This window comes from Leptonychotes weddellii, chromosome 8, assembly GCF_054177405.1.
Source record: "Leptonychotes weddellii isolate Sample4059 chromosome 8, ASM5417740v2, whole genome shotgun sequence".
NCBI classification, from domain to species: Eukaryota; Metazoa; Chordata; class Mammalia; order Carnivora; family Phocidae; genus Leptonychotes; species Leptonychotes weddellii.
Genome location: NC_138376.1, coordinates 19,856,745 through 19,868,857, shown reverse-complemented (window position 1 = coordinate 19,868,857; position 12,113 = coordinate 19,856,745). Strand labels below are relative to the sequence as shown.

At 45.2% G+C, this 12,113-nt stretch overlaps 1 long non-coding RNA gene and 1 pseudogene across 2 annotated transcripts; both read right to left on the bottom strand.

The window, feature by feature from the left end:
- Nucleotides 1-3,057: 3,057 nt before the first annotated feature.
- LOC145722824 (uncharacterized) lies at nucleotides 3,058-9,238 on the bottom strand. 2 transcript variants are annotated; one of them, XR_014147390.1, is made up of 2 exons: nucleotides 9,044-9,238; nucleotides 3,058-3,702 (listed from the first exon to the last, which is right to left on the bottom strand). It is a non-coding gene; the product is annotated as an uncharacterized LOC145722824 (long non-coding RNA). The 2 variants fall into 2 exon arrangements; XR_014147391.1 differs by lacking the exon at nucleotides 9,044-9,238 and adding an exon at nucleotides 4,262-4,590.
- Nucleotides 5,123-7,085, bottom strand: LOC102728122 (uS5 assembly chaperone PDCD2-like; annotated as a pseudogene).
- Nucleotides 9,239-12,113: the final 2,875 nt, after the last annotated feature.

Sequence of the window (12,113 nt, the reverse complement as noted above, 5' to 3'; positions counted from 1 at the left end):
GATAAACGTAGGGGAAGGGAACGAAAAATAAAATAAGATGAAAACAGAGAAGGAGGCAAACCATAAGAGATGTTTAACTCTAGGAAACAAACTGAGGGTTGCTGGAGGGAGGTAGGTGGGGGATGGGGTAATAACTGGGTGATGGACATTAAGGAGGGCACTTGTTGTGATGAGCACTGGATGTTATATGCAACTGATGAATCACTAAATTCTACCTCTGAAACTAAAAAAAAAAAAAAATAGGTGCTATGGAAACACAGAGATGACATCAACAAATTCTTATTGGTTTGAAACCAGGGCAATTTTCATAAAGAAGCAACATTTACATCCCCCCAAACTCGAAAGTCTAATGTGATCCACCTAATAATAGGAATCAGGGTTCTTGTAGGAGGGTGGACTGATTTAAACAGTAGCTTTTGAAATAGCCAAGCTATGTTATTAAAGAACCCGAGGCGAGATAATTAGTGCTGTCTCCTCTACAGAGCTGCAAGCTTCTCCTTGCCGTCAGCCTGGCCTCCTCTTCCTTTTATCTGTTTTCCTCTTCCCTGGCAATGTTGACAGTTCTCTGGGAGGAAGACAGGATGGTTGCTGCTTGGTGGAGATCTTATCTCGTTCTCTTCATGGGAGACTCAGCAGATTACAGCTTTGCCTTCTTCTGCTGGAAGAGCAGCCCCGGACTGAGCAGTCCTGCTCTCCTGACCTGTGACGTGCACCCCCAGCCCTGCACCACCCCATCACCTGGGGAGACGCGCTGGCTGGCGAAGGAGCCAGGCTGGCATTTCACACAATCAAGTCCCTTTGTTTGGATCTGCTCATAAAGCCAATGGGTGGATGTGTGTACTGGCACAGAAGGAGGGCAGGCTGCCATCTACCCAGCTTTCCCCCAGAGCAGTCTTTGTGGGCCGATCTTAATTATACAGTACCAATGTGTGTGTCTCCCTTCTATTCCTAAGAATGGTGTTTTTTTTTTTTAAGTGTTGAGTCCTGTATTCAATTATGCAAGGTTTCAACTAGAAATTTCTTTAAAAATGTAGAAAGTGTGGTTATTTTTTGCGGTATTTTCCTCGTCTGTGATGCTATGGCTTCCTATAGAACCAGAAGCTCAGAAGTAACCTGCGAGGCCAGGCAGGAGGTGGGAGAAAGGAGGATGTGCGCCAAAGAAGGCCTTCTCTCTGTGAGCCCCAGTAATGACCTTCCAGAAAGGGGAGCCTGCTAAGGATAAACACACCCTGAAGCTGTTGACTAAAAGAGGAAGAGGAAGAGAATTCCAAGTCCAGGAGGGAGGGGACTAGCAGCCTTCCCAGCTGCTCTTCACCCTGGCCCTTCTGAGGACCCCATTGTCCCTATGCCAGCTTCCCTGCCCAGGCCTTCAGGCAAGTCACTGCCAGATCACCACTGCTCCTGCAATCTACGGGTTCACTGACACCCCCCAATTCTTTGCCAGGTGGGGAGTCCCTTTGCATGATAGTTCCATAAGATGAGCTTAGAAACTTCATTGAAGAAATCAGAAACTAGAAACTCTAAAGCTTGGAAGCAAAGGACTTCCAAGCTACAAGATCCTTTTTTCTAGAGAGAGAGAGAGAGCACAGGGAGGGGCAGAGAGAGAGAGGGAGAGAATCTCCAACAGACTCCATGCTGAGTGCAGAGCCTGATGTGGGGCTCCATCCCAGGACCCTGAGAACATGACCTGAGCCGAAATTAAGAGTCAGATGCTTAACTGACTGAGCCACCCAAGCGCCTCCGAGCCACAAGATTCTTGTCCTAACTCAACTGTCTTGCAGCTTGGCTCAGCCAGCACAACCCACAGGCTCCCCTCCCATGTCTTCCTTCAACTCTGCCTGAGTTAGGCACCGAGCAGAGAGACTCAGTCATTTGGGCCAGAGTGGACCTGGGACAGAGCTCTCTGTCCCCCTAGGTACTGGCTTCCTTCTTTCTCTCTCACTTCTGGGTATGGCCTGAGGTGGGAGCTCTGGCCTTGGGGCCGCGCAGAGTTTCCCCTTTGTTCCCTGAGCCACTGGTGATGAAGACACTTCATCAGTCAGCATTCCTCTTTGGAGCTTTAAACCTTCTTGAACAAATCCTTCAGCTCTGTGACCTTGGCCTGGTATTCTTCCCCCCACCTTCACTCCATTTCTCCTGGTGCCATCTGGCCTTCCACTCACACAGCCTATTGATTGTTCATGATAATTACATCCTTCAGGAATATCCCTCAGTTCATCCCCAATGGCATGGGCTGGAGTTTGGAACTGATTATGCTATAGTTATGGGGAATTAGATTGGAGGACCTTGGTTCCTGGGAACACATCTACCCTGCAGGGGCATGGATAACCAGATTCTTTTCATGTCCTGGTTTTAACTCATTTTTAAACCATTCACTAAGTCCCTAGTTCCTTCTGAGTGGTTTCCCTAGCTTTTAGCTCCTAGGTCCAACAATAAATGAAAAAGCTCTTATGCTAAAGGTTCTGCCTACTAGAGCACCAAGCGACTCTAGTGATAATCAGGCATCATTCTGATTACAAACTGTGGGACTTGGCAAGGAGCAGAATGCCCTTCTAGGCAAGCCTCCTGCCCGTCTGTCCTTAGGAGGCATGGCTGGTGCTCAGGCCGGAGAGCAGGAGGATGGTGACACCACGCACACGCACGCGCGTGCACACACACATGCACACGGGGTAGCTGAGCGAGGAGAAGTCATGGACACATGAGACTCACTCTGGGAGCTCCCAAAGTGTGAGGTTGAGCTCTCTTGCTCAGGCCTATGGTGCTGGCAGGACGGCTAAGTATCGCAGTCTTCATACTGCCAGGAAGCTCCATTGCCACCGTCAAGATCAGAAGTGGCATTATAAATAGTACAAGAAAGCCCATTTGGGCACAGCTGTGAAGGCCAACCCTTTTGGAGGTGCTTCCCATGCAAAGGGAATTGTGCTGGAAAAAGTAGGGGTTGAAGCCAAACAGCCAAATTCTGCCATCAGGAAATATGTCAGGGTCCAGCTGATCAATAGTGCAAAAAAAAACCCCCCAAAAACAAACAAACAAAAAAACCACAGCCTTTGTACCCAGTGATTGTTCAAATTTTATTGAGCAAAATGAACCAGTTCTGGTTGCTGGATTTGGTTGGAAAAGTCATGCTGTCAGTGACATTCCTGAGACATTAAGGATGTCAAAATAGCCAATGTCTCTCTTTCGGCCTCATAAAAGGCAAGAAGGAAAGACCGAGATCATAAGTTTGATGGTGCACACATGACAGTAATAAATTTTCATACGCCAAAAGAAAAAACAAAAAACGAAAAACAAACCAAGTGTGAGGTTGAACCATGTGGAATTGCTGGGGCTTGGGAGAAACCTGTAGATTCCTGTTAGGTCCCACTTTTAGCCTCAAGCAGAGAATGGGGGGAAATGGGGATTCCTAGCTCTTCTCACTTGCCAGGTTCTCCTGATGAGTCCTCCCGCACGACAGAGCTTCTGCATCCAGACTGGCACCTCCAACGTGAAACTGCCTACTCTTAGCCTCCTCACCTCTTGGGGGAACTCATTAAAATGCAGATTCTGACTCAGTCGGTGCGGTGGGGCTGGCGATTCTACATTTCCAACCAGCACGCTGGGGATGCTGCTGCCGCCAGACCATCCTGGGAGGAGCAGGCTCTAGAATGTCGTCCGTAGAGTTGTATTGCATCCTAGCTCTGAAGATGGCAGAATGAATCTTTCCTGTGCAACATTAGCATACCAAAAACAAAATAAAGCCAAGCTGCCGCCGATTGTGCATGTAACATCTGTGTCACATTTCCCCACCCCCACCCCACCGGTCTGGAGAGTTCCATAACCTACCTTTTTTTGCTGCAAACCCACTAAGTCTATAAAAAGGGAATTTTTTCTTTCCTTTCTTCACTGATCTTTCATTCAACAGATATTTCCTGAGCACCTACTATGTCAGAGGCACCGCGTAACGAAGAAAAATTGCAACCCATGCTTCATACTGTGGCAAGAGTAATTGTTGGAAATGAAACCTGACCCTGTGATTTCTCTTCTTACAATTCTGTTTCTGCAAATATAAAGTGCAAGTGCCCTAATATGGCCCTTCTGATACCTGCTGAAAGTCGACTTATCCTCTCACCGACCACTCACCCTACCTCAGGCCCTGCCCAGTATTAGAACCCTGTCCCCACAATCTCCTACTGAGCGGCTCTGAGCTTTGGCACCTGCTCCCTCCCTTCCTATGGACAATCTATAGAATCTAATCTAATATAGACATTCATGGCTCACTTACCCGCTTCCAGATGTGACTCCCCATCACTCCTTTCAGGAATTCTTTTCTGAACACCCAGGTGGATTTCCCGCACCCCCCCAGTTCTGAACAATTTTACATTGAAATTCCGGTTCTCTCTCTGATAAACTTTAAGTTTCTTAAGTGTAGAGAAATGTCTCAACTCTTGCTGGCAGGTTTTCCCATTTGAGATGCCCATGGACTTTGACCTGCTTCCAAGTCATTAGTTTTGGCCTCACAGCAGCTGGTGAAGGGCTGGGTGACAGACTGCTGAGGAATGAAAAATGTTCCAGGGTGAACATGCGTCATCCGTGCTATGTGACATTTTACAGGCCAGCTGTCGGGACAGAATCAATAAAAACCCGGTCAACGCAGGGTGAGGAGAATACGAAGTAGGCAAGCGAAGGACAGGAGGGTAGGGTGCTGATGTCTAATGCCAAGCACTTAGAGACAGAGTGGGTCAGGAATTTTAGATCTGCTCCTGCCCTAGAAATCTCTCACCCTTGGATATAATACGATGAAAAAGGAATCCAAATGCTTTGCACCTTCTAACTCTTTGCCTAATGTTTGGCATGGCTAATCTTTCCTAATTTGACAGTTTTGTAAACCATTTCACTTTATGTCTTTGGATTGCTAAAAATCCATTCTTCCTTTTTATGGGAAAAGGGTTTTGGAAAATATTTAGTTTTCTTGCTCCTCTCTTGAGATCGCAACCCCCATTCAAAAACCATGCACACTAACACACCCCAACAACAGCACAAAACAAAGACTTCTTTTTCCTTTATCAGAAACATTATGCATTTTTATTGTAGAAAGACATATACATATAAGTGAAAAGATCATTTCACTTGGTCTTACCATTTGTAGGTAACCAGTTTACACCTAGTGCATATCTTTCCAGATTTATTTCCATGTACACAAATGTGTATAAATATTCTTATGAAAATATGATCATACTATGACTACTATTCATAATGGTATCTTGGTGTCAATTTAGATCCATATCTTACATGGTGTCCATACAGGTCTGTACTGTTAAGACTGCATAGCCTCGCCCTGTGTGGATCTACCAAAATTTATTTAATTCCCTGTCACTGGAAATTGCTGTTTCACTAATATTTAGGCATTGTAAGCAATGCCTAAAACAACATTTTTGAACTTGTGTCTCTGGCATCATTATTTCCTTAGGATAAAGTCCAAGACATGGAATTCTTGAAAGTGGAAGAGATTAGCAGCATTTTAAAGGTTTTACAACGATGTCTTTAAGGTGTATCTGTTACGTCTTGCTTCCTACGAATTGCTCTGTGTAGCCAATGCCCAGTCTATAGCTTTGACCGCTGGGGAGGCCAGTTGGGTGGCCTGGTCAACACGCATGCCCAGTGTGTCTGCCTTGAGGTAGCTGAGCCGCTGAGACATGGCCTGGAATTCAAATACTCTCTTGGCACGACAGGGGCAGTCTGGAATATCCTTTTCTTGAGGGCTATTTTCACCAGGAATCCAGATGAGGACAATCCCTCTGCCAATTTCTGAGAATTTGTCCGGATTCAAAAGCTATTTTGGGTTTAAACTTCTGCAAAATGTTATCTTCCCTGGATTCCTGTTTCGCTATGGAATCCAATTCTTTTTCAGGCGCTTCTCCCATGCGTCCTGTAATCTCTGTGACATCATCCTTTTCTACAACTTCAGGTGTAATCCCATCTTCTGTTTCCATTCCGGTTTCAAATCCTGGGAAAAGGAAGTGGCAGTCTAGAACTCTACTGTCCAGATGATCTGTGCACAAGCCTGCTTGTGTCCCAGTCTCCGGTCTGGACTTGGATGCTGCCTACTGCAGTAATGTGCCTTGTGACATCTGGGGCAGGTTTGGGGGCCCAGATAGCCACAGGCCCTGCAGAGAGGAGCACCAGACCCCAGCTGGAGGCACCAGGATTTTCCTGTCTGTGGGGGAGAATTCTCAGAAGGGAGCTCAGATGAGTAAAACTTTTTCTTGGGTTGCCGATTCCTACAAACTCACAGCCGGCGTAGCCCCGTGGCTCTGGGTAGCAGAAGAGAAAGAGGCCCCGGTGGGAGGTATCACGGGGACGCTGGGCAGGGACACGTGCACCTGCAGCACAAAGGGATGAAACAGCGGTGCCCAGCTTACAGGCCAGGAGCTGCCCCCCCAGCTCCGCCAGCCCCCCGGGCCATCCGCCCGCCTCATGCAGAACTGCTCCCAAACGAGCTGCCTCCTCTCCAAGCCCTGCTCCACCGACTGCTTAAATCCTTCAATATATTTGTAATTTGTAACAGCTGTTTTTAAATCCTTGTCTCATACTGACATTTAAAAAAATTTGTCATTCCTGGCTCTTTTTCTATTGCTTTGATTTTCCCCGATTTTGGGTCACATTTTCCTACCTCTTCTTGTCTAGCATCTTCTAATTGAATTTAGGGCACTGCAAATGTTTCACTTTTAAAAAGCATGTGGATTTTGTTGTCTTTTTGTAAAGAGTGTTGGGCTTTGCTATTGCAGGTAGTTCACTTGTAGATCAGCGTGGTCTTTCCCAGGCTTGTTTCCAAGCTCTGTTGGGTGGGTCTGGAGTAACCTTTCCTTCAGTGCTACTTAAGTTCTAGTCCTAAGGTGGGACCTTTCTGGGATTTCTACTGAATATCCTGGGTAGCTCACTGAAATATCTCCATGTGGCTGGGCAGAACTCGAATGTCTCCAGTCCCATGTGAGCGATAATTACCAAATAGTTGCTCTTTCCCTGGTGGTTGTTCTTTGCTTGGCCTTGTGGAATCTCACCTGTTCATCCCAAAGCCAGCCTTCAGCCAGAACCTTCAAAGGTGCCATGCCGGTTTATGGGGCAATTTCTCTGTGTGGCTTTGCAGCTTCAACCTCCCTCAGTGTTCCGAACATCCATCTCTGTTTTCTCAGCTCAGCAAGACTACTGGGCTCCGCTTGGATTCCTTCTCTCTGTACCATGGTTTAGAAGGTTCTTCCGGCAGAAAGCACAAGTGATTGTAGGGTTCACCTCATTTGTTTCTCTTTTTTCCAGAAGGTACAGTCCTCCTGGGTCTGTGTTCCGAGGACTGAAAACGGTTGTTTCATAGATTTTGTCCAGTGCTCTCATTATTTATGGCACAAGGGTTGGTCTGGAATCAATTTACTTCCCATACACTCCTTTTAATGAGGCTTTTTTGGGGGAAAGGGGGCGGGTTATTATGTGGTTTAAAAAAAAGAGTACTCTGGTTCTGAGGGAGGTTTTCTTTGCTCTTAAAAAATAGTTGGGCAAAAATATGTAGTGCCTTTTCTGCCTCTGAAAGCATGTGATGCTACAGAGGGCTGCCACAGCCCACGTGAGGGAAGCTGATATAAGGGAAAGGCCAACAGTGCATTGAGAATAACAGTCTAGAAAACACCTGGGTCTGGGGTAAAGTCAGTGACATGGAGTAACCCATCCTGGACCTGTCCTAGCTCTAAACTAGCTGTTCTCAAACCTGTCAGCCTCAGGGCCCCGTTACACTCTTAATAATCATTGAAGATCCCAACAAGATTGTGTATGTGGCTTTATCGCCGTCAATATTTACCATATTATTAATTGAAATTGAGAACATTTAAAAAGGTATAATTATTATGAATTTAAATAGATCGTTAATCTATGATAGAATCAAAAACCCATTACATACTACCTTAACTAACATTTTTTATGAAAAACTAATGTATTATAAAACAAAAAAAATAACTTAGGGATATGAGTGGCATTGTTTTACATTTTTGCAAATTCCTTTAATGTCTGGCTTTTCATAAGTGATTTTCACATTGGCTTTTCAACTGGATTTTCATAACTGCTTCTGCATTCAATCTGTTCTCATCCGTTGTTTCTGTTGAAAATCAAACAAACAAATCTGGCCTCACTCAGATATGTAGTGGAGAAAAGGAGGAGTATTTTTTTTTAAGGTATTTATTTATTTATTTGACAGAGAGAGAGCATGAGAGGAGGGAGGGTCAGAGGGAGAAGCAGACTCCCCATTGAGCAGGGAGCCCGACGCGGGACGCGATCCTGGGACTCCAGGATCATGACCTGAGCCGAAGGCAGTCAGGGAGCCACCCAGGCGCCTGGAGGAGTATTTTTTATTCATGTTCAGATAATCGTGGGTACTCTTCTTTGGTAAACACCAAAAACATAACGAGTTGTAATTCCTTAAAGGTTAGTTATAATGTGGATTCTGAAACGATCTCCAAAAATACTTACACTTTATTACAGGGCTCAGTACATTTTTTTCTGTAAAGGGTCAGATAGTAAATATTTTCCCCTCTGCAAGCCTTGAGGTTTCTGTTACAACTGCTGAAGTCAGCCCGTGCAGCTCAACAACAGCCACAATGATACATAAACACGAGTGTGGTTGTATTTCAATAAAACTTTTACAGAACCTTCTTTGAAATAAGCTTTTTGTAAATAACTGCTGACTTCTGCTTTAGGACAATTAAAACCTGTTGGTCTATCCTGCACTTGGAATGGATGGTTTTGACCATGCAGAGGCCCTGAAAGGGTTTCAGGGACTTGCAGGGGTCACTAGACCACACTTTGAGAACTGCTGCTGTAATATTTTTGTTATATGGGATAACACATTTCTTCTTGCGAAAGGCATTTTCAGTTGGAGCTTCTGTTCCTTGCAGACAAAAGCATCGTAGCTGATAAAGTCCTAGGTAGTTTCTCAAGCCAGGAATCTGCATACCGGTTTCTATTTTGGATTCTGGGAAATGGCAAATTAAACCCAACGGCGTTCCCTCCCACCGTTTTGACGTACCAGCAGTAGAGTAGAAATTGCAAGTTGCATGTCGGGGCTGAGAGGTCCTGAGGCTGGGAGCCTCGTGGGGCCCCAGAACGTTGCAAGAGGGCTTCGGAAGGTTTCGTGTTTTCACTGGGAAGAACAGAGGTAGCCAAAGAGTCCTCATTATCTGGACAAGGGGTATGTGAGTCAGGGTTCTCTGGAGAAACAGAACCAATAGGATATATTTAAAGACATTTATTATTTTTTTAAAAAAAATGGTTCACAGGGCGCCTGGGTGCTCAGTTGGTTAAGCGGCTGCCTTTGGCTCAGGTCATGATCCCAGGGTCCTGGGATCGGGCCCCACATCGGGCTCCCTGCTCAGCGGGGAGTCTGCTTCTCCCTCTGCCCCTCCACCTGCTCATGCTCTCTCTCTCTCAATAAAGAAATAAAATCTTTTTAAAAAATTGGCTCATAAGATTGTGGAGACTGAGAAGTCTTGAGGTCTGGCATCTGCAAACTAGAGATTCAGGAGAGCCGGTGATGTATTTCCAGTCTGAGTCCAAAGGCCTGGGAATCCAGAGAGCTGATGGTGTGAGTCTGCGTCTGAGAGCAGAAGGTCGACATCAGGCCCCAACAGTCTGCTAGAGAGCAAATCCTTCCATCCTCCATCTTTTTAGTCTATTCAGGCCTCCAATGGATGGGATAATGCCTGCCCACACTGGGAACAGCAATCTGTTCCACTCAGTCTACCGATTCAAGTGCTAATCTCATCCAGACCCACCCTCACAGAAATAATGTTTAGCCAAATATCTGGGCACCCCATGGTCCAGTCAAGATGACACATAAAATTAACCCTCACAATGGGACAAGGCAGGATATGTCAGCGAGAACTTTATAACGTGAGCCTCCAGGGGCGGGTGTCTGAGAATGCATGAGTCTGGAAGGTGGACAGAGAAGAGGCCGTGCAGGACGCCCCTCTCTGGCGCGCCCCTGGCCTGCATCACCGCCACCTCCCATTGCTCCGAATCCACCTCAGTGGGGAGGATAAAAGCCCGGGGGTGACGGAGGGTCTCACAACCCGACAAATACTAACCTTCACTGACTAAGTTGAAGTTGTTTCTGCCAAACGGAACAGTGGCTCTTAAGTTAGAAATGAAGATCAATTTTAGGAAAACTTAAAAATTTTTTATGCCTGTGTTTATGTCCTAAAAGTTCATATTTTCTTCCTTCCTTTTTTTAAAGGATATTTTATTTATTTATTTGTCAGAGAGAAAGAGACAGAGAGAGAGAGCACAAGCAGGGGGAGCGGCAGGCAGAGGGAGAAGCAGGCTTCCCGCTGATCAGGGAGCCCGATGCAGGACTCGATCCCAGGACCCTGGGATCATGATCTGAGCAGAAGGCAGACACTTAACCAACTGAGCCACCCAGGCATCCCTAAAATTTCATATTTTCTAACAATGGACATAATGAGATTCAAAAATTTGGCCAACCTGATGAAAAATACCTCACTCGCATTTTATTTATTTATTTTTAAAGATTTTATTTATTTGAGAGAGCAAGAGCGCATGAACGCGAGTGGGGGAGGGGCAGAGGGAGAAGCAGACGCCCCACTGAGCAAGGAGCCCGAATCAGGTCTCAATCCCAGGAGCCTGAGATCATGACCTGAGCTGAAGGCAGCCGCTTAACCGACTGAGCCACCCAGGTGCCCCGATTTTTATTTCTATTTCTTAATTATTGGTGAAGATGAGCATCACTCAGATGTTGTGCGGGGCATCATATTTGAATCCACCACAGTGCCTTTAGCACAGTACAGTTCACATTTGCGGGCTCAGATCTGCAGATGAACCTACGTGCCCCGAACTGGTGACCCTGACTTTTACCTTTACATTGACGGAACTTATAGTTTGTCAAGCATTAAATAGACCACTCACGAGACGTATTCCTCCATTTGAGGTTGACCTTCCGCCCTCCTCGTATGTTGATGCTGTTTATCATGGAAGTTACATTTTGTTTTCCTATGTGCACTGCCTTGCCCCTGCCTTCCAATCAACTCTGTTGAATGGCTTCTGGAAACAAGGCCAGGGCACTAAGTCTCCGTGTGAGTCAGGATTTTGTTACTTCCTAAATCTCTCTTCTCCTTCCCAATAGTCTAATAAAAATAAACACGTACTTTGGATCTACATTCCTCATGACAGAGGCAAATAATTTTCCATGTTGTGCAATTTTCTTATATATTAACGGGTTTGTCTTTGCTTGCCTGCAGGAGTCATGCCCATTTATAAACTACTCTGATTAAAAACAAAATGGTACACAGGCTAAAGAAGGCTACTTGAAATCCCACTGCTCTAACAGAAGCAGTTAGTTTCATTTTTTAAATATTAGCTTTAATCATTGCTTAACTCCACAGATATTTTAAATGTGTATCATGCTGCGTCATTAACTAAGCATTTCTCCTATAACGGTCTGTTATATTTAGTGTACGAAAGTGATAAAACACAAAAACAATTGTATTGTGGATTTGCACAATCCTTGGCTATTGTGAAATTCAAACATTGTCACATCTCTTTATTCCACTTTATTTATTTATTTATTTACTCCTTTACTCAACAACTATTTATGGAGCTGGGCAACGGGAGTACAAATATAAATAGGAGAGACACTGTTCCTGCCCTTAAGGATATGAAGTCTAGGAGGGGAGATAGATATCATCTCACGATTTTCATGCATTTACCCAATGAGCCATGTATTCATGTTCTATCTGCACAAGCATCCAAATAGAAATCCCCCCCCTTTTTAATTATCTTCCTAATTATGTACAAGTGTGGCAGCTCTGTGTGTTTTGGTTGATGGAGTTATTTCCTCAGGGCTATAAAAGCAGAACCACGACAGGGATGTGGAAGACTTGCTGTCCTCGTTTGTGGTTTAATCGCCAGACAGCACTCCCTTCTACTTCCTGCCACAGGATGGGTAGTCAGATAAAATGTTCTTCTGAATGAGAAAAACAATTAGGCATTGAAAATGTGAGAACAAGAAAACACAAGATAAAAACAGAACTCACCAGCCTGCTTTATGAAACACATTTTTAACTGGTGGGTTTAACGGTAGC